The 22,085-nt window shown below is 39.8% G+C and overlaps 1 protein-coding gene and 1 long non-coding RNA gene across 6 annotated transcripts in view; one reads left to right on the forward strand and one right to left on the reverse strand.

The window, feature by feature from the left end:
• NUCB2 (nucleobindin 2) overlaps nt 1–5,596 on the reverse strand; it is a 57,225-nt gene extending 51,629 nt beyond the window's left edge. Inside the window, exon 1 of one of the 5 annotated variants that reach the window (XM_072725478.1) lies at nt 5,500–5,596. The gene's annotated coding sequence lies outside the window, so the exon portion shown is untranslated. Of the gene's footprint in view, nt 1–642; nt 786–5,318; nt 5,443–5,499 lie in introns of those variants that run through there. The other 4 variants (XM_072725479.1, XM_072725476.1, XM_072725477.1 and 1 more) reach the window with 4 other exon arrangements.
• Nucleotides 5,544–21,635, forward strand: LOC112927035 (uncharacterized). The gene is made up of 5 exons (XR_011995083.1): nt 5,544–5,689; nt 6,387–6,436; nt 7,453–7,614; nt 8,223–8,308; nt 21,236–21,635. It is a non-coding gene; the product is annotated as an uncharacterized lncRNA (long non-coding RNA).
• The last annotated feature ends 450 nt before the right edge of the window (nt 21,636–22,085 follow it).

A 22,085-nucleotide genomic window follows, 5' to 3' on the forward strand; every position in this document is an offset into this window, starting at 1 on the left:
GGGTAAGTTTTCCCATTAAATCCTTAACGGAAATTTTTCTTAAAATCCTTAACTACAATCTTTCTTTACTCTTACCACTACTTTAAAAAACTAACCTTGGCCCCAGTCCTAGTCACAGAGATCAGTAGTAATAAAGCAAAACAGCTCAAATTTTCTTCTTTGAAACCCTAGCCTAACTGTAAAATACAAGGCCGTTGGCTCATGTGCAAACTCACTGGTGAACAAAATGAATTATTTCTAAGCAATCTATAAAGAAAATAAGAAAATTAAATTTCTTCAGATTTTAGGAACACATATATTTCTTTCTTTTTATGGTATATTAACATAAAATTATCTAAAGCAGGAGAGTGATAATACACATTTTATATGTCAAAAAGGCATATGACTCTTATTAACACAGCATGGTCAAAAATAAACAGCAGATTGAATCCTTACCACTCCCATTTACTGGCAAGCTATTTGCCTCTCTGATTCTCAATCTTCCTACCTATAAACTGAACTAATGCTTCTTCATAAGTTTTTGATTGGCTAAAAACAAGAATGAATAAAAGGTAATTAGCACAATGTATGGCTCAGTAAGTATTAATGCCCTTCAGTCTTGAAAGTAAAACAGCTGTATAAAATAATGAAAATCTGGGACACCTGGGTGGTTCAGCAGTTGAGCATCTGCCTTCAGCTCAGGGAGTGATCCCAGGATCCAGGATCCAGTCCCACATCGGGCTCCTTGCAGGAAGCCTGCTTCTCCCTCTGCCTAGGTCTCTGCCTCTCTCTCTCTCCCTCTCTCTCTGTCATGAATAAGTAAATAAAATCTTAAATAAAATAATGAAAATCAGTTCTATAAACATGCAAAGTTACAGAACTAAAAAGCAGTATACCAGTTTGACTACAACCTTTAAATGTCATTTTTGGAAAGGCCGCATTAGAGCTCTCCTAATTGCCACAGCCAAAGTCCTGATGCAGCTGTAGGCCAATGAAAAGAATATATAAAGAGCAATACAATCTCTTCCTCCTTGGGATTTAAAACAAGAGTCCCAGGTTTCTTTCTCCAAGGCACTGCCCTTGGCCAGGAAACCTGGGTTGCTTCTCCTCGTAGTCAATGTCATAATTCTAACAGTGAAAAGGAGTAGGGTGGAGAAAAATAAACAGCTTCTGAGTTTCTCAATGGCAGCAGTGATGAGGGAGACAAGTACCCTAGTACTCCACTCCATTTTTCCCTTAAAAACAAGAGTCCACTACAGGAAAGCAGGATTCAAAATAAAGTGTCACAGGGACACCTGGGTGGCTCAGCGGTTGAGCGTCTGCCTTCAGTTCAGGTCATGATCCCCGGGGTCCTGGGATCGAGTCCCACATCAGGCTTTCTGCAGGGATGCTGCGTCTCCCTCTGCCTATGGCTCTGCCTCTCTTTGTGTGTCTCTCATGAACTAAATAAATAAAACCTTTTAAAAAAAATGTCCTCTTCAAAAGAAAGAAAGAAAGAATCACATGCATGGCCAGCTGAGCTAGACTCCAACTCTTCCATGTAGAAAGACATTAGTATAGATACTGGGGTGCCTGGATGGCTCAGTTGATGGAGCATGCAACTCTTTATCTCAGGGTTGTGAGGCCAAACCTCACCTAGTACATAGAGATTACTTAATTAAAAAAAAATTTTTTTTTAAGTGAGAGTCCACAGGAAACCAAGATTCAAACTAAAGTATTAAATGTATGACCAGCTGAGCTGGATTCCAACCCTTCCACATACCAAGACATTAATATAGATATTAATGCCTCTGATGCTCATATCTGTAGAAAAGGACACCAACCAAGGAAACCATCATATTGCCTTTTTTTTTTTCAATCTTAATTGGTTGCAGTATCCTTGATAATAGGCTTACTTAGTGACAATAGATCCCGGTTTCTCATCTGTATCACTCAATAAACAAAATTCTTAAAATTACAATGTCTCCATTATTCATATATACTATACTTTGGATAACTAAAATACAATATGTCAAAAAGCTCTGCCAAATTAAAAAAACAACAGTTAAAAAGTTTTTAAAAAGCTCTGCCAAAAATAAAAGCATGCAACTGCTATCTCAATTTCCACTTAGGTTGCTTTAAAATTTTTAAAACAGAATTCTGGGACCAGAAATTATCTCAGAGGTGGTTTGGTTCAGATCCAACTTTTACAAAAGGTTATAAGGCATAAGGAAGCTAAGCGACCTGGTCAAAATTATTTGACAGAGCTAGGATTGGAATCCGGCCATTGAATTCTAACCAAGTGTAATTTTCACCATTTCATGGTTTTTATTTTTTTTTTAACTTTGTATTGAAAATCAGTAAGTATTAAGATGAGATATTTTTTCCTTAAATAAATTAATTAAAATTGTTAGGAGCCTATTTTTTAAGTGTATAAACTAATTGCACATACCAAACATAAAAATAACCAATGTCCCCCCTTCTAGACCTTTGGATATTCAAAAAGCTAATTGTCTATCATACCGAATGCAGTCAACTCAATTACAATACTTAAAAGATTATCTACTTCAAGAATTACTCACAATACATTTTAAAATCCTACATTTGGGGGGCTGCCTGGGGGCTCAGCAGTTTAGCGCCCCCTTCAGCCCAGGGCGTGATCCTGGAGACCCAGGATCGAGTCCCACATCCGGCTCTGCCTCTCTCTCTGTTTCTGATAAATACATAAATAAAATCTTAAAATCCTACATTTGATTCCTCCAGCTATCCAATACTTAAAAAAGGGTATTTTCCTCAGTCATCAAAAGGGTCCTTAGAAAGTGGAAAACAGCTTAAACATTATTCTAAATACCAAAATTAACCGGCTGTTATCTATAGAGATACACAACATATCCTAAACAAAGAGACACTGGTATTGATCATGGTACTTATTGTCTATATTAGCAACCATGATCAATAACTAGTGTTTTGGGAATCCCTGGGTGGCACAGTGGTTTAGCGCCTGCCTTAGGCCCAGGGCGTGATCCTGGAGTCCCCAGATCGAGTCCCACGTCAGACCCCCTGCATGGAGCCTGCTTCTCCCTCTGTGTTTCTGCCTCTCTCTCTGTGTGTGTCTTTCATGAATAAATAAATAAAATCTTAAAAAAATATATCTAGTGTTTTGAAAGGTACCCTCATTGTTTGCATTGTGCATTTCATTTTAACCCGTATTTACAGAGCACAAATCAACTCGGTGAAAGTTGAACAGGAAATACCAAGGACGAGCAGGGTAAGGGACCTCCACCCTAGCAAGATAGCTTTAAGATTGCTGGAAGAGAACAGCATGACTAACCACAAGGAGGCAGAAATAAATTTTTCACTAGAAAGTTAGACCAGATCATGTAGAGATTAAAGAACAAGATAAGAAACCGAAGTTTCCATGTTCACCCCAATCACAAGAGTAATAGTATTTGAGATTTCTCATCCTGAATTTCTTTTCTTTTCTTTCTTTTTTTTTGGAATTTTGGGCCTTATTAACTGAGGAATATTTGTTGAGACATTTGTTTGTTCAGCATTTGTTGAACTTGCTGATCAAGTTTTGTAGAACAAGAACCCACATTCAGCTTCAAACAGGGTGAATCCTGAGGTAATTTCTATCAGGGACATGATGCAAGAATCTGGATATTGCCTAATTATTCAACAAAATTCACCAGGAAAGGCCCTAAGAAACAAAATTTTAAATAAATCAAAAGAAGCTATAGGTTATAGAATCCAAATCTATTATACCACTAGTCATACTACCTTTAACATATTCCTTAAAGCAAATGTCTCATCAATTCTTTCAATTCTCACAGAAGTCCAGAATCTCCTTCAAACAAAACTATCAGAAATATTTGCATATTAGATCCCAATCTGTTAACCATACTAACCATACTACTTTTAACAAATTCCTTAAAGCACTATCTCAGCATTTTTTTCCTATTCTTTCCCTTTTCTCAGCATGATTGTTTTTAAATTCAATTTGCCAACATAAAACTCTCAACGCTCATGTGTTTATCGATTCTTTTTTTTTTTTTAAGATTTTATTTATTTATTCATGGGAGACAGAGAGAGAGAGAGAGGCAGAGACACAGGCAGAGGGAGAAGCAGGCTCCGTGCAGGGAGCCTGACGTGGGACTCGATACCAGGTCCCCAGGATCACGCCCCGAGCTGCAAGGGGCACTAAGCCGCTGCGCCACCAGGGCTGCCCTGTTTGATCAATTCTTTAGAAAAAGTCCAGAATCTCCTTCAGACAGAATTGACTATCAGGAATATTTGCATTTAGTCTCCCTCTTCCCCCCTTTTTAGCCAAGATAATAATAGTAGGTGGTTGACGTTCCTGTTCACCCAGGGACTTAATAGCCTTAATAAAAGGCTTAGATGGGAGCACTTACTTACTCAGTTGTGTAAACGTACATTATCCAATTTAAGAGTTTAGTGGACACTCAGCATCTCAAGAGGTTCTGTCTCCCAGAAACCAGAATAATGGTTCAATGGGTCATGTTCGTATTTTCCTCCCCCTTCTTTCTTTCTTTCTCTCCCTGTCTCCCTGCTCCTGTCTCTGTCTCGATATTGTAAAATAATTGCCAACCGAGACCACTTGCCAGCACCAACCACAACGAAGTCTACCTCTGTTCGCTGAGTTACCATTTGCGAAATGCAACAAGGAAGTACCGACTCAGAAACAGAAAGAGAAAAAAAAGAGAGAGAGAGAGAAAAGAAACAGAAAATGCTCATTTCACAGCAAGCATTTCTCCCTTAAGGGAAGACAATAGCACAGCTGACACGAACTTTCTCTAAGTGACAAGGGTTGCCGGCTTAACCGGGGTGCAGGAGAGCAGGGTTCGCAGGCCTAGTTTGGCGGGAGCGCGCGGAGGGAGGTGGTGGGGATGGGGGTGGTGGGGGTGGTGGGGGTGGTGGGGGCGGTGGGTGCATCAGCAGGAAGCCGGTGGGTGCACCCCTCTTCTCAGAGGGCACCTCCCTCACCCCATCCATCGACCTGCCTGCCTAGGCGAGGCTGGACCCTGCTGGGGTCTGGGGGTCTGCACCCACCTAGTGTGCAGGACCCAGACCTGCACGCCTGCACCCCGCCAAGAGCCTTCCACCTCCACCTACCCCCCAAAGAACGCCCGGGTGCCCTGCTGCGAGTGGATTGGGCAAGGGGGTCCCCACGCCTCAGGCTGCAACTGGAAGCGCCCCTCCACCGGCGCCCGCCCACCGTGAGGCTCCCCCTCGCCGTTCTCCCCGCAGGGTAGGGCAGGCGGAGCTCCGAGCCCTATCTCGGGACCCGCCCCAGCCTCCCGCCGCGCTGACCCGCGCCCACCGCCCGCCCCCGGCCTCACCTAGCCGGGGCTCGGCGCTCCGGGCTCAGCCTGCTGCGCGCGCGCAGGGCGGGAACCCGCCTCTCCAGCCCCCCGCCCGCTGTTGCGCTCCGCGCCTCCGCGGCCCGCGCGCTCCCGCCTCCCCGCTGCCGTGGCGACAGTCCCCGCCCCCTCGCCCGCCGCTGATTGGCCCTCGGAGCACCTCGGGAGTTGCCGATTGGCGGGGGCGCAGACGAGGCCGCGCCCGCTGGCGGAGAGACTGGCGGCGTGGAACCCGAACGCGGAGGAGCCTGACCCGAGAGAGACGTGGCGCTCGGCGGTGCAGGCGGGGAGGCCGCGCCCCTTCCTTCCCGAGCTTTCGTGCAGAAGCCTGAGCAGCCGAATTGGGGCGGGTGAGGTGCTGACCCCGGATCAGGACGGAGACCCAGGGCTCGCCTCCCCCTTGGCGGCTGGCCTGCGCCGGAGACGGGCTGTCAGGCCCACTTTCGCCTGCAGGCCTCGCTGGAGGTGACACCCCCGGCCTCCTCCAGGGCGAGAACCTCTCTCTTACCCGCGTCCTCACCACCCGCGGTTATGCAGGGCCCTAGGCCCCTGAGCTCGATTGCTCCTTATTCCCGGTTCTCTCACCCCGTCCTGCGCACACATCTTTTTTGCTCTGCAGCCTCCCCTCGTAGAACTGAGACATCTACTCCACTCCTCCCCCCCACTTTAAAGGTGGGGAAACTGAGCCTCAAAGATATAAGGGGTTCGTGGTCCGAGGGTTAGAGAAGCTCTTGGAGCCTCGAGGCTGATTGCAAACCATATCTGCCAAATAATAGTACCGCTCTGAGCCTTCGTTTTCTAGTTTGCAAAAAAAAAAAAAAAAAAAAAGGTATCTACCTCTGAGTTGTTAGTGAAGATTAGAGTTTAACGTTGCAGAAAACCAGTACAGAACCTGCTGCATATAGGTTAATCGTGGTTGCTCCCCTTTACCAGGAAATAAAGGCAGGTAGTAACAGACTGCACCAATTTGGCTCCAATTTGGGGCCAGACTTACTATGTTGCAAAACCGGATTCAGCTTATACTTACCTAAGCGCTTTGTTCCACAGGTTACTCGTCTGTAAAATGAGGATGATGATCATACCCTTCTCCCTACAGCGTAAGTTAGTAGAAAAGTGACCGGCACATACTGTGTGCTCAATAAATGCTAGCCATTCTTACCTTAGTGGCTGAGCGAGGACGATAATTCAAGTCTAGGAGTTGCAAGACCGGCAAACTTTGCCCTTACACACTCATCATCGGCATGCTTAGAACAGTGCCTCAAACCTTTTGAAGGTTCAGTTAGAGACGCCCATTTTCTTTAAATCAAAATCTTAAACTATCTCTCTTATCACCAAAGTCTTAGAATGTGGTGACTCTGCTTCTACTGAAGGTTTATAATAGCAGAGGCAAATGTAAGGAAAATAATCCTGTTCTGTTCCGATGGATAGATTGAAGAGCAAAAACACTGGAGTAAGAAAGAATATATGAGAGGTTCTGGTGTAGGAGCAAGAATTTCATTTTGAAAAACATGGGAAATATGATTAGGTATCGGTTATGTATCATTAGGAATCAATATCAGTGTCAGGTCAGAAGACACTGATCCCAACACTGGAAAACACTTAAGTGTAAATACATCCTCTACATTTTTATTACCCATTATCTACCAGAGGGCCAAACACATAATGCCTGATCCAGACACTAAGATTTGAGATAGACCCTTTAGGGGGATACCTTGAAAGATCTGGTAATAATGTATCCAGATTATTTATATAATCCAATGGAGATGAATAATGGAAAATAAAAAAATTGGATTAGTCCAACAATAAAAGGAAAAGGATAATGTACGCTAGCTTGGTGACTGAGATGTCAGCATTATTCTTAGCAATATTCTGGCATGAACAAAAAAGAATTAAGGAAGACAGGGCAAACAAAGATTAAACAGCAAGATCCAACCAAGGTTAGGAGAAATTGCTGAGAAAAATATTTCAGAATGTCATGTTCCTGTAAAGCAGGCAACAGTATCTCTTATACTAATAAAGATTGTTTTGTGGTAGAGAAAAATAGAAATGTTGATAACAAGCCCTGGAAACACGCTATGACCTGAGGGACTAATAAGGAAATGTTACTTAATAGGTAACCCAAAACGTGGGGGGTTGAGCACTGATGGAAAATCCGATGGGGAGGAGCATTGGAGAGCAATGGAGAACATACTACTATTACGTTGCACGAGGTTTTGGAGTCAGAACTGGGTCCCCATCCTGTCTGGATTAAAAAACCAGCTCTACCAATATTAAGGTAAGTTACTGGCAAGTTTCTTAACCTCTCTCCACAGCATCGTCTCCCCATCTCTAATATGGAGGCAATAATAGTTTCCCTTCTTAAAGTTGTGAGGATTAAGTAAGTTTATACTTGTAAAGCAGAGCAATGCCTGGCATACAGTAATGGCTGTATTGTTTGACGAAATATTGGTTTCAGTTTCTCCATCTGTGTCCTGGGATTATAATGGTGGATTTACTATAAGGATTCAAATGATGTATATAAAATGTTGAAGAGGAGATGCCCAATAGATATTACTTCTCTTCCCCTCCACTATCCCCAACACCCAGCCTATTACCTTCGAATCCCTTTCTGATTACCAATAGCTGCTGCCATCAAGGGGCTATTGCTCAACCCGGTCTATGCAAGGATAGAATATCTTTTCTTGATTTCCCTTGGCTCAGATGAGAAGCTCAAAGTGCATTTACCAGAAGGCAGGAGAAAATAAAAGGGAAACAATTCCAGAGAACAAGCTGAGGTGAAGCCTACCCCCATGGTACATCTCTTGGTACTTCAGGCAGAAAAAAATGATGTCAAGGAGATTCTGGCTTCCTGATACTTCAGTTCTCCCCCCTTCTCACTCCTAGGAACCCACAGAACACGAACTGGCCAAGTTCTTCATTGTCTTCAGAAGATGGGAGAGGGAGGCAGGAGTATTTACTGACAAGAGACAGTAAGTAATCAGAAACAAGAAAACTCAACAGTATAATCTCTATGGGAGCCAAGACTTACTCATTTTACTAAGGTCTAGGTCAGAGATCAGCAAACTATGGTCCTTGGACCAAATCAAACAACTGCCCATTTTTTGTGAATAGTTTTATTTGAACACAGCTATACTCAACAGTCACACTCATTTGTTTGTGTATTGTCCCTGGTTGCTGTTGTACTACAATGGCAGGGTTGAGTGGTGGTAACAGAGACTGTTTGGCCCTCAAAGCTAAAAATATTTATTACCTAGCTCTGTACAGGAAAATAAAAATTGCTAACCTCTGATTTAGAAAATTTTGTTAGAAGCATCTTTTCAGTATCCTCAGTGCAAAAATTTTCACTTTCATCAAATCCTCTAACCCATTGTTTCTTAGACCTTAATATACATACAGATTACCTGGGGATTTTGTTAAAAGGCAGATTCTGATTCAGTAGATCCACAGTGAGTCCTGAGATTCTGCATTTCTAACAAACTCTAGGGGATACCAGTTGTCTCTAGATCAACTTGATTTCATCAGGTTTTTTCTTTTTTTTTTCATTATTGAAACTTAATTGACAAATAATATTGTATTACTTTCAGGTGTACAACATAATGCTTCAAGATTATGTATTCAATATGTATATATTGTGAAATGATCACCACAATAAGTCTAGTTAACATACATCACCACACATCATTACAAGTTTTTTTTCTTGTGATGAGACTTTTTAATTTTTTAAGATTTACTCTCTAGCAGGGCACCTGGGTGTGTCAGTTAAGCATGATTTCTACTCAGGGTCATAGGATGGAGCTCCACACTCAGTGAGAAGTCTGCTTGAGACTCTCTTTCTCCCTCTACCTGCCCATCTTGCCCCCACCTCCACTCTCAAGTGAGTGCACATGCGTTCTCTCTTGTATGCACCATTCTCTCTTAAATAAATAAATCTTTTTAAAAAAAAGATTTACTCTCTAAGCAACTTTCAAAAATGTAATACAGTATTTTTTAACAATAGCCATCATACTATGCATCCCTAGGATTTATTTGATAACTGGAAGTTTGTACCTTTCGACGACCTTCACCTATTTCACCCACTCCACACCCCTGAATCTGGTAACCACCAATCTGTTCTATGAGTTTGTTTTTGTTTTTATTTTTATAGATTCGACATATATGTGAGATCACATGGTATTTGTCTTTCTCTGACTTATTTCACTTTGCATCTTACCTTCAAGATTCATCCACACTGTTGCAAATGGCAGGATTTTTTTTTTAAGATTTTATTTATTCACTTGAGAGAAAAAGAGAGCATGAGCAGAGTGAGTGAAGACACAGACACTCACCCCCACTGAGCAGGGAGCCTGATATGGGGCTCGACCCCAGGACTCCAGAATCATGACTTGAGCTGAAGGCAGATGCTTAACTGACCGAGCCACCCAGGCGCCCCTGGATTTTCTTATTTTTATAGCTAAATAATATTCCATTGCATATAGATACCACAACTTCTTTATCCATCCATCCATCGATGGATACTTTTGTTGTTTCCGTGTCTTAGCTATTTTAAGTAATGCTTCAGAGAATATGAAGATGCAGGTAGCTTTACAAGTTAGTGTTTTCATTCCTTGAGATAAATACCCAGTAGCGGAATTGCTAGATCAAATGGTAGTTCTATTTTTAATCTTTTAAGAAACCTCCCTATTATTTCCTCCATATTATTGGTGGATGCACCAATTTACATTCCTACCAACAGTGCACAAGAGTTCCCTTTTCTTTAAATCCTCTCCTTTTGTTATGTCTTTTTGATAATAGCTATTTTAACAGGTGTATCAATGAAGTATTCTCTCATTGTGGTTTTGATTTGCATTTCTCTGATGACTAGTAATATTGAGCATTATTTCATGTGTCCGCTGCCCATGCGAATATCTTTTTCAGAAAAATGTCTATTCAGGTCTTTTGCCCATTTTTAAATTGGGTGTTTTTTTTTTATTTTTATTTTTTATTTTTTTAAATTGGGTGTTTTAAAGTAATCTCTGTGCCCAGCATGGGGCTTGAAGTTATGAGCCTAAGATCAAGAGTTACATGCTCTACTGACTGAGCCAGCCAGGTGCACCTTTTTTTTTTTTTTTTTTTTTTGCTACTGAGGTGTATGAGTTATTTATATATTTGGTTATTAACTCCTTATCAGATATATGATTTGCAAATACTTTCTCTCATTCCATAGATTACCTTTTCATTTTGTTGATGGGTTTCTTTTGCTGTGCAGAAACTTTTTAGTTTGATGCAGTCTCATTTGTTTATTTTTGTGTTTCTTGCCTTTGTTTTTGGTGTCAATTCCAAAAAGGCATCAAAAGACTGATGTTAAGGAGCTTACGACCTATGTGGAGATTCTTCTAGGAGTTTTATGTCAGGTTTACATTCATGTTTTAACCTATTTTGAATTGATTTTTGTTTATAAGATAGTGGTCCAGTTTTTCTTTTGCTTGTTGCCGTCCAGTTTTTCCAACACCATTTATTGAAGAATCTGTCCTTTCCTAATGTGCATTCTTGGCTCCTTTGTTGTAAATTAATTATTGGCCATATATGCATGGGCTTATTTCTAACTGTTCTGCTCCCTTGAGCCATTATGTCTGTTTTAATGCTAATACCATACTGTTTTGATTACTATAGCTTTGTGATATTGTTTGAAATCAGGAAGTGTGAAGCCTCTGGCTTTGTTATTTTTTTTCAAGATTGCCTTGGCTATTTGGGGTCTTTTACGGCTACATATAAATTTTAGGAAAAAAAATTTAGGATTATTTTTTCTATTTCTGTAAAAAAAAAAAAAAGCCACTTGAATTTGCATTGAATATGTCAATTGCTTTGGGTTATATGGACATTTTAATAATATTTGTTTTTCCAATCCAGGAGCATGGGATATATTTTAATTTATTTGTATCTTCTTCAATTTCTTCAATTGATGTCTAAGTTTTCAGTATATAGGCATTTCACCTCCTTGGTTAAATTTATTTTCTGGTATTTTATTATTTTTGGAATGGAATTGTAAATGGTACTGTTTTCTTAATTTTTCTTTCCCATCGGTTTTTATTATCAGTTCTCTCTTGTTATCTCTTTCCTCATTATCTAGCTTAATTTCTCTGGTTCATCAGTAAAATAAGTCCTAGGTAAACATCAACTTCTTTGTCTTTCTTTCCCTGTATTGCTTTCACCTAAACAAAACAAAACAAAACAAAACAAAAAAACAAACAAAAAACCAAACAAGCAAAAAAAAAAAAAAAAAAAACAGCCCTGGAAAAAACCAAAATATTCCTTTGTCTTGTCTCTACCAATGTACTTCTATGTTGCTGGACAAATATTGTTTGACCTCTAAATTCATGGTCACCAACCTCAGACAGACCCTAACCACTGCCCAGCAATCCTCCAATATTTCTCTAACATATTCTCTCTTGCACACTTCGAAGGCCATTCCACACTCCTTGCTCTTTAGACCATCCATTCTTCCCTCTTATTTTCACCTGACCCTCATTCAGCTTTGTTGAGAACCACCTTGTACAAGTTAAGGAAATCTTGTTTTAAAGCAGGGTTTCTCAGCAGCACTGTTGATACTTTGGGTCAATATGTTGTGTTGTGGAGGATTGTCCAGTGATTAGAGATGTTACCAAAATCCCCGGTATCTACTACACTCTAGATGCCAAAATACCCACCCTCAGTTGTGTCAACCAAAAATATCTCCAGACATTGGTAGATATTCTTCAAGGGGCAAAATTTCCCTAGATGAGAACCATTGGTTTATAGCAACAGAAACTAATTCTAGCTAACTTTAAGAAAAGGGGGACTTATTGAGAGGATAAGTGAATAACTCGTAGGTAGACTAAGCAGGGAAGCAATCCCAGAGGCAAGAGATCTTGGGCCTTTTTCTAGAAGGGATAATAGATTATCTCCTTTTGCCTTTGGATATTCCTAATTAAGTTGAAAAGTTTCAGCAGAGGGCAGCCCTAGTGGCTCAGTGATTTAGCGCCACCTTCAGTCCAGGGCGTGATCCTGGAGACCAGAGATGGAGTCCCAGGTCAGGCTTCCCGCATGGAGCCTGCTTCTCCTTCTGCCTGTGTCTCTGCCTCTCTCTCTCTCTCTCTCTCTCTCTCTCTCTCTCTCTATGTCTCTCATGAATAAATAAATAAAATTTTTTTTTTAAAGAAAAGTTTCAGCAGAAAGAATCTAAGTTCTGTTTAAATCAGGTATTTATTCCTGTGACCTGGGAATAGAGTATGTAAACAGGATCAAAGCAGGAAGAGGTGTTCAGGAAAAAAGGGAGTAGCCACCATACCTCCCTCATATGCTGTATCTATATTCACCTAAAGTGACATAAAACCAGACTACAGGGGCTTCAAAGAATTGGAGTTTATTTTTCTGTGATAAAAATAACTCTGGAGGTAGATAGTTGTTGGCATTGGTTCAGCTGCTAAACAGTATCATCATAGCTTCTTGCCTTCTCTCAGCTCTGGCTTTTCATCTTCAATTTTATTGAAGGTTGAAAGATGGCTATCATACCTCCTGCATCATGAACTTGACTACGTTCCAAAGCAGGAAAAACATACGAGTTGGGTGAAGGCAGCAAAAGGGCCTTTTATATGAGAAGTTATCTCCTTCCTCTTTTCTCAGCAAAGGGAAAGCTTCCACTAAAGCCACCTAAGCAAACAACCTTTAAGTTTCATTGACCAGGGGCACCTGGGTGGCTCAGTGGTTGAGCATCTGCCTTTGGCTCAGGTCATGATCCCAGAGTCCTGGAATCAAGTACCACAACAGGCTCCCAGCAGGGAGTCTGCTTCTCCCTCTGCCTCTCTGTGTCTCTCATGAATGAAATAAAAATTATTAATAATAATAAAATTATTAGAGACGTGGGACTCGATCCCGGGTCGCCAGGACCACACTCCGGGCTGAAGGCAACCGCAAACCACTAAGCCACTGGGGCTGCCCAAATAAAATCTTAAAAAAAAAAAAAAAAAAAAAAGTTTCACTGATCAGAAATAGGATCAATGGTCATGCTCTTAGCTGCAAGATATGATGGGAAAGGGGAATGCAATAGTCGTGACTGGCTGAGACCAATCACTATTAATTCCCTGGGTCTGGGCCATTGGTGCCAAATTTTAGGTTCTATTAGCACGAGAAGAGGAGCTAAGCTGTTAGGCAACAGTGTAGTGTCTGCGACATTTTCCTACTACTATCAAATCTGCAAACCTACATGATTCTGTAACCATTTCCTCTTTCTTTCCTTCTGTAACAATAAAAATCCATTTACCTGTATTCTGAATCCATTCCTCTCAGTTCTCAAGGACTTCATTTTTCTCACTTGGCTATCCCCCTGCCTTTCCTGTATCATTAATAAACCCTAGCTATTGAATCACACTACAGGCATACAAAAATGCTTTTCCATCTTTAAAAATCCCTTCCTTACAGATAAATAAAAAGATGTGTGGGGCATTTGGGTGGCTCAGCAATTTGGCACCTGCCTTCAGCCCAGGGCATGATCCTGGAGACCTGGAATCAAGTTCTGCATCAGGCTCCCTGCATGGAGCCTGCTTCTCTTGCTCTGCCTCCTTCTCTCTGCCTGTGTCCCTGCCTCTCTATATATATCTCTCATGAATAAATAAATAAATAAATCTTAAAAAAAAGATGTGATAAATAAACATTTTTATTACAGAATTCAGTGATATTTATCATGAAATTCATTCAGTTTTTCTATATGTTTAAAACTTTCATAATAAAATATTTGAAATAAAATTCTTACCTTGATTCCAAATCACATCTAACTTGTTTCTCTGGTTATTATTTGTGCAAATTCCTTTTAAAATTCCTTTCTTTACTTGCTCCCCTCCCTTTTACTCTCAGTTTATGCCAATCTGACTTCCATCTTCTCCACTTCTCTGAGATCGCTCTTTAAAAAAATAAAAAAGATTTCATTTATTTTTTTCATGAGAGATACAGAGAGAGAGACAGAGACACAGGCAGAGGGAGAAGCAGGTTCCCTAGGGGGAGCCCAATGTAGGATTCGACCCTGGGCCCCTAGATCAGGCCCTGAGCCAAAGGCAGATGCTCAACCACTGAGCCAGCCAGGCGTCCCTGAGATTGCTCTTATTAAGCTCACCTTTGAATGGACAATTTTCTATCCTCGTCTTATTCAGTAATTAGCAGGATTCTTTGCTGCTAACTTCTCTCTTTGAAACACTTTGCACTCTTGGCATCTGACACCATTCTCTCCTAGTTTTCTATCTTTTTACATACTCCTTTTCAGTCTCCCTTGAGAGATTTTTCTCCATTACACAGCTTCTAAAAGTTGGAATATCCCAATGGTTGGTTCTGGAACCACTTCTCTGTCTATAGTCAATTTTTCCACAAGGGCATTATTGGCATTTTCTGTTAGGCACTTCTTCACTGAGCAGGATTTCCCACGCATTTCAGGATGTTTTACATTCCTGGACCCTACCCCCTTATCCTTCTAGTCAATGTGACAACCCAAATTGCCTTTAAGCAATCTCTAGAAAAATGTTATCTCAGGATTAAAAACCATTTTGTCTTTTATTGGGTGATTCCATCCAGTCCATGACCTTAAATATCATACATATGCTAATTCTCAAGTATCTCTAGCCCAAACATCTCTTTTGAAATCAGACTGCCTGCAACTATGTGCATGGTATTTCTATCAGAATGGCCTATTACAGAAGCCCAATAAGTATTTGATGAATCAGTGATATAATTAACTGACTTTATCCCCCTCTTATCTAAACTAAATTCTTGATCTTTTCCTACCTGTTGTTCCCTGTGGGAGACACAGGGATGTGCTGCTAACGTACCCCAAGCATCCCCCTTCAAGAAAGACCTGGCTGCCCAGCTGTGAGGAGTGTGGTTAACTGACAGCATCTAGCTTTTACTTGCTTAACCTCAGTTTTACAGCCAAAGTTACATTCTTCATAGGGTATAACTGAAAGTATACTCTTCTTGGGGAGGCATGAGCAAGGTGGTAGTACAAGGGCCTAGTCCAGTCTAGAACTCCACTAACTCACCTGCTTTGCCCCAGGGCTCCCCGTTGGGCCCATAGAGACTGTCATTTTTGCATTACTGCCAGTGACCTCCCCCTTCACCATTCTGCTTCTGCCTTTTACTCTCAGAAGTGTAACTCCCTGATAAGTCTTTGTACACCAGCTCTGTCTTAACATCTCCTTCCCAGAGTTATGCATCCAGTTGCTCAAGCCAAAATCCTGTGAGTCATCCCTGATTCTTAATTTTCCTCGACACACTACCTACCTAATCTGTCAACACCTTCTGTTGATTCTACCTGTAAGATACATGACCACTTGTGTCTCTCTCTTGCCCAAGTCATCATCGTTTCTCACTAGAATACCGCAAGTAGTCTGAAACTAGTGTCCTAATCCCACTCTGATCCCCTACAATCCATTCTCAACACAGCAGTTGGGGATGATTTTTAAAATAGCACTGCTCAGGGCACCTGGGTGGTACAGTTGGTTAAGCATCTGACTCTTGATTTTGGCTCAGGTTGTGAAATTGAGCCTCATGTTGGGCTATGCACTCATGGCAGAGTCTGCTTGGGATTTCTCTCCCTCCCTACCCCCTGCCCCTCTCTCAAATAAATAAATCTTTAAAAAAAATAATAAAACCTAGCACTTCTCTATTTGAAAACAATGGCTTCTAATCCAAACTCCTTTGTCTATCAAGGCTCTTCCTGATACCTCCTGTCTTTCTGTGCAGCCTCATTTCTTACTACCTTCTTCTCAGTCACTATGGCCTCGCCATGTTGGTTTCTTTGTTCTTAGAAGCCATTTCCAGTTAAGGCTTTTGTCCAAGCTGAACCCACTTCAGTAAACCACTATTTCCCCTGCATTTTTGCATGGATGGATCTTTCTTACTTGTTAAAACTCAAGAGCTACTGCCTCAGAAAAGTGTACTCCAACCATTCAATCTACCGTAACTTCTTCCTTTCCATTATTCTCCCTGATAGTATGTGTATGTTATATGTATGCACAAGTTCATTTATATATACAGATATTCACATATATACGCTTCTTTCCTTAATCATGTTTGTCTGTCTCTCTCACTAGACCATAAGATCCATGAAGGGATAGACAATATTTGGTTTATCACTGTTTACCCAGAGCTTAACACAGTGTCTGATGCATTTAGTAGGAAATCAATACTTATTTGTTAAATGAATGAAAGGAAAATCACTTAATTATGTTAGGTCATTATGTTGTTAGGGATTTTTTTTTCCTCAGTGTTTTGGCAAAGGGATTTTATTTTTATCTTTTTTTCTTTAGAAATAGAATGGAAATTGTATTCTCTGCCCACTGATATAATAGTGACTAACATATAGGAGACAAATACTAATAACAGTAAATCATAATTATCTAGATCCATGTTACAATGACCATAATTTCAAGAATCTTAGTTTAAAAAAAATATTTTATTTATTTATTCATGAGAGACAGAGAGAGAGAAAGAGAGAGAGAGAGGCAGAGGGAGAAGCAGCCCACCTATGGGTTGATCCCAGGACCCCAGGATCATGACCTGAGCTAAAGGCCAACACTCAACCACTGAGCCACCTGGGCACTCCAAAAGTCTCTTATTTTAAAAATTAGTCTATCCCTACCCAGAAAGTTTTAGAATATCCTTAAAACAATAATCCTCCTCCTACTTAACCATCTTTCAAAAAAAAGAAAGGGTCCTGCATTGGGCTCCCCTTGGGGAGTATGCTTTTCCCTCTGCCTATGTCTCTGCCTCTCTGTGTGTGTCTCTCAAGAATAAATAAATAGAATCTTTTAAAAATATAAATAAATAAATAAAATCTTTTAAAAAAACAGAAAGAAAGAATAAACTATTTCATACAAAGTAGTATGAAGAATCCTGAGGTATATATTCCATGAATTGTAAAAATTCAGTGAGAATAAAATTCAGTCATGCTGCAGTAAGAAACAGTACCAAATAAATATTATATGCTACATTCATAATTGCTTTTCCTTCAGCAAAAAGCCTTAAAATGTGCAATAACCGCAGTTATAGAAATCTTATTCCTAATCTCTGGATTTTCATTCCATGAAGTTAAAAAAAAGATAAACTTTTCACTCTCCCTAAGTAGTAGACAGTATTTTCAGAGAGCAGAATCTCTTCAAAGATCTCCTATAAAACTTCACTATGATAAAAGTTAACCTGAAATACTTGGAAAACTAACTTTATACTTTTTATTCACTCTAAAGAGATCTAAATCACAGTTTTTAAGCATCCTTCCCTAACTTTTATGATTCTTTTAAAAATCTTTGTTAATGCAGGCATTTTCTTATAACATCATGAACTTTTCCAAACAACTTCATCCTTCTGTGACGCCATAAAGATTGTTATCTTCCCACTCCCTATCCCAAGTTGCAGTCCTGAGATGATATTACTCATCACAACACAGGGGGATGACACAAAGGATTGCAATGGTATGCAGGAGTGAGTTATCATTCCAAGATGGTAGGGCCATTCATTTGTCATAAATGGCATGACCAGGCAAAAGTGGAGGGGAAGACTAATTGGCACAGTTCATGATATCACAAGGAGAGAGGTAAAAATTGATGCATGAAGTGATGGGCAAACTCTGAAGTCACTAGAGGGTGGTGCAAAATAGTACTTCACAAGCAGGGGAGAGATGAGTCCATATTTGGGAAGTCAGAAGGAGATGGAACAGTCCTTCATTCCTTCAAGTATGATATCACAGAAAACTAGGAAAGTTTCAGACAAAGTCTCACAAACTAGTGCCCAGGAGTAGAATCCGGCCCACAGACATATTTTGTTGGCCTGCTTAGAGAGTTGGTTGGGTTTTTTTCCCAATTAGTTGCCAAGTTGAGAGTTTCTATAATAAAACTCAGAATTTCTGGCTTCTCTTGAAAATGTTGGAGTTCTGACAACCCTTAGCCTGCATTCCTACATGGCAGCACTGGCTGGAGCAAAATAACAGCTTCCTTCTTTGGGCGAAGCAGATACTCTTAGTTTACTAGTCCCTACTTAGCCAGCTTTACCCGTATTATCCACCCAGCACTTGTAGGCATTTAAGTTTGTGACACTGGTTTGGAGAAGTCTGTATGGCAAAAAGGTGAGTCAATGTTGAAGAAATATGTGATAGGAGGGAAAGGTAATCTATGATATAAGAAAATACAGAGATCTTGGAAAATTCGTTATGACAAGGATAGAAGCAGTAGAATAATTATATCTGGCCCTTTTAATCCCAAGATTTTTTCTGATGCTGCCACTCTCAACTCAAGGCATTTTGCCCCCATTATGTATTTGAGAGCCTTGCAATCTATTCATTAACCAAGAAATTGAACTGGATCAGTAGAATTTAGTTCGTAAGATACTTTCTCGAAAAATTCATTAATATTGGCATAATTCTTATAATATGTTTGCTGGCAGATATCCTTAGTGTCAAACATCCTTGGGGGCAGGTTTAGAGGAAATCCCATTATCCTGAAGTGGTATTACCATTATATCTTCAAAGATTAAGATATTCCATAACAGGGATCCCTGGGTGGCGCAGGGGTTTAGTGCCTGCCTTTGGCCCAGGGCGCGATCCTGGAGACCCGAGATCGAATCCCACGTCGGGCTCCCAGTGCATGGAGCCTGCTTCTCCCTCTGCCTATGTCTCTGCCTCTCTCTCTCTCTCTCTCTCTGTGTGACTATCATAAATTAATTAATTAATTAATTAAAGAAAAAAAGATATTCTATAACATCACCAAGTATTTGTCCTTAGAGCATCTTATTCTTCTTATTGCCTACATGTCATGGTTCAGATGGAATATCTTTCTTTCTCACTAAACTTGTGGAACAGTGGAGAAATCACTCTTCAAGGAACAGTGGAGAAATCACTTCCCATAACTATGCTCTCCTATCACCAGGAAATAGCTCCTCTATTAGGCTCTTATTGAATTTTAAAGGTACCTTTGTTATAGAACTGTAGTAGGCTTTTTTTTTTTTCATGTATTAATCTCCTTTGGTAGAAATAAAGACAGTTACTTAAAGGCAGTATTTTTGTGTCTCCAGGCCTTATTAATATAAAGACATTTATAAATATTTGTTGAATGAATGGTCCCACGAAGATATAAAAATCTACTAGGTCAAAGGTTAGGGTGGGGTCATGATGGGACTTGCTATTACATAAAAAATTGCCATAAGGGGATGAAGCAGTATATGCTGTCATGAGAAAATTCTATGAGAACTTTTCTGATGACACCAGTAAGGAGGTGTTGACTGCAACAGGAAGAAGAGCTAGTCTATGCATTTGGGTGACGAGGGTGATGCAGGCCTCTCAGGAGTCCTCCCATGCCCAGATAAGCACTAATACCTACCACAGTGCCTGGAATCTAGTAAACCTATAATAAACACTTGTTGAGTAAATTAATGAGGTAATGACCCTGGGAATGAGCTAGCATATACAGGGCTCTGGACCATCCTTAAACCAGGCTTTGGTTCTAATCCAGGTTAGTCAAGAGTGGTTTGGTTTCTGTGTCAAGCTGAACTGGCACATAACTATGTTCTGAGTTGGGCTGTTCTCTTAGCTGAGGGCAACGTGGCTGTTTATCTATGTCAATATAAATCTGGGTACCACATTATATTGAGATGGTACTGGCTGGGATTCTGACTGAATTGTAAACAGATTTTTGAACTGGTATGCTTGGACTGGTCGGCAGGTTTGATCTTAGATATGGTTTCCAGTTTGGGTTATAGATTGGTTTGAGATTTTCCTTGGCTATGCAATTAGCCCATAACTGAAATCATGAACTAGGTCAAACCAAAGAGTGTGGTCAAAATTCAAAGTTAAAAGAAATTAGTAACTTTGGAACACAGTGTTTTGGCATATATACACTTAGGCTGAAGACCAAAAGAACTATAAACAAACATTTTTTCCACTTTTTTGTGCTATTCTGTTGAGCCATGATTGACGTATAAAAAAATATACATATTTAACACATTAGGCTAGGTGATTTTGAAGATACGTATACATCTGTGAAACCATCACCACCATCAAGGCCACACATATCCATGATTTCCCAAAGTTTCCTCTCATTCTCTTTACCGTTGTCATTGTTAGTGTGTATGTGTATGTGTATGTGTGGTAACAACACTTCATGTAAGATCTACTCTGTTAGGAGATTTTAAATATATGATACGGGATTGTTAGCTATAGGCACTATGCTGTATAATAGATCTCCAGTGCTAATTTTCTCACATAACTGGAATTTGACCCTTTGATCATCACCTCCCCTATTTCCCCTCTCTCCAGCCCTTGGTAACCATCACTCTACTCTGCTTCTATGAATTTGATTACCTTAAATTCCATATATTAGTAAGATCATTCAGTGTTTGTCTTTTTATATCTGGCTTATTTCACTTTGTGTAATATCCTCTGGGTCTATCCCATGCTATTGAAAATGGTAGGATTTTTTCTTGTTTAAAGTCAAATAATATTCTATGTTTGTATGTACCATATTTTCTTTAACCATTCATCTACTGGTGAAAATTTTTATCGCTTCTGTACTTTGGCAATTGTAAATAACGCTCCAAAGAACATGGGAATGTAGTTATCCCTTCAAGATCCTTCAGTCCCTTTAGATAAATATCCAAAAGTGGGATTGCTGATCAGATGATAGCTCTACTTTTAATTTTTTGAGGAATTCCCATGGTATTGTCTATAATGGCTGTACCATTATATTTCCACCAACAGTGTACCAGGGTTTTCCCTTTTCCACACCCTCACCAACACTCATTATCTTCTGTTTTTTAATAATAGCCATCTTAACAATTTGAGAATCCATATGTTGCCTTTTCTTTTTTTTTTATTATTTTTTTTTCTTTTTTTTTTTATTTATTTATGATAGTCACAGAGAGAGAGAGAGAGAGAGGCAGAGACACAGGCAGAGGGAGAAGCAGGCTCCATACACCGGGAGCCCGACGTGGGATTCGATCCCGGGTCTCCAGGATCGCGCCCTGAGCCAAAGGCAAGCACCAAACCGCTGCGCCACCCAGGGATCCCTCTTTTTGTTGATAGTTTCTTTTGCTATGCAGCCCAAATGGACACAGGGCAGATAAAATTAACTTTTTATGCACTTTAATATTCTGTAATAAACTGATACTTTATAATTAAGGTCACTGGTTCTTTTTCAGATCCATGAAGTCAAAGCTCTTTCATAATAATGCTAAGATGTTATTTGTCGTATGTTAACATGCAATGGAATCATCATTGCTAACTTTAAATAAATAAATAAAAAAGTCTTTAAATTTTTCTGGTTTGATATCCAATATGATAAGTATGAATAAAAAGGAATCTGAAGACTAAAAAATTTGAGAATTTCTGTTTTAAAACAAAACATATTCTTTTTCCTTGAAAAACAAAAAGACATATGCATTTATATTTCTCTGTCAGTATTGCTCCTAGAATAATCTTAACCATTCATATTGACTAACACTTAACCAAAGTAACTAAATTCTATTGCACAAAGAAAACTGACGAAATGGATATATGAGAACTTTGTACAGGAGTTTTCTAACAGATTAGCAAAGCCCTTGAATACATGTAATACTACTTTACATATCTTTTCAACTTCTTAAAGTAGCAAAAACAGACATGTTTGTTAATATGCTTATTACAGCTTCTCTATAGCATATGAAAATAAGCAAAACTACATACACCTTAAATTATGTGTAGTAATAATCAATGATGCAGTATTC

This window comes from Vulpes vulpes, chromosome 11 (genome assembly GCF_048418805.1).
Source record: "Vulpes vulpes isolate BD-2025 chromosome 11, VulVul3, whole genome shotgun sequence".
In the NCBI taxonomy this organism is placed as follows: domain Eukaryota; kingdom Metazoa; phylum Chordata; class Mammalia; order Carnivora; family Canidae; genus Vulpes; species Vulpes vulpes.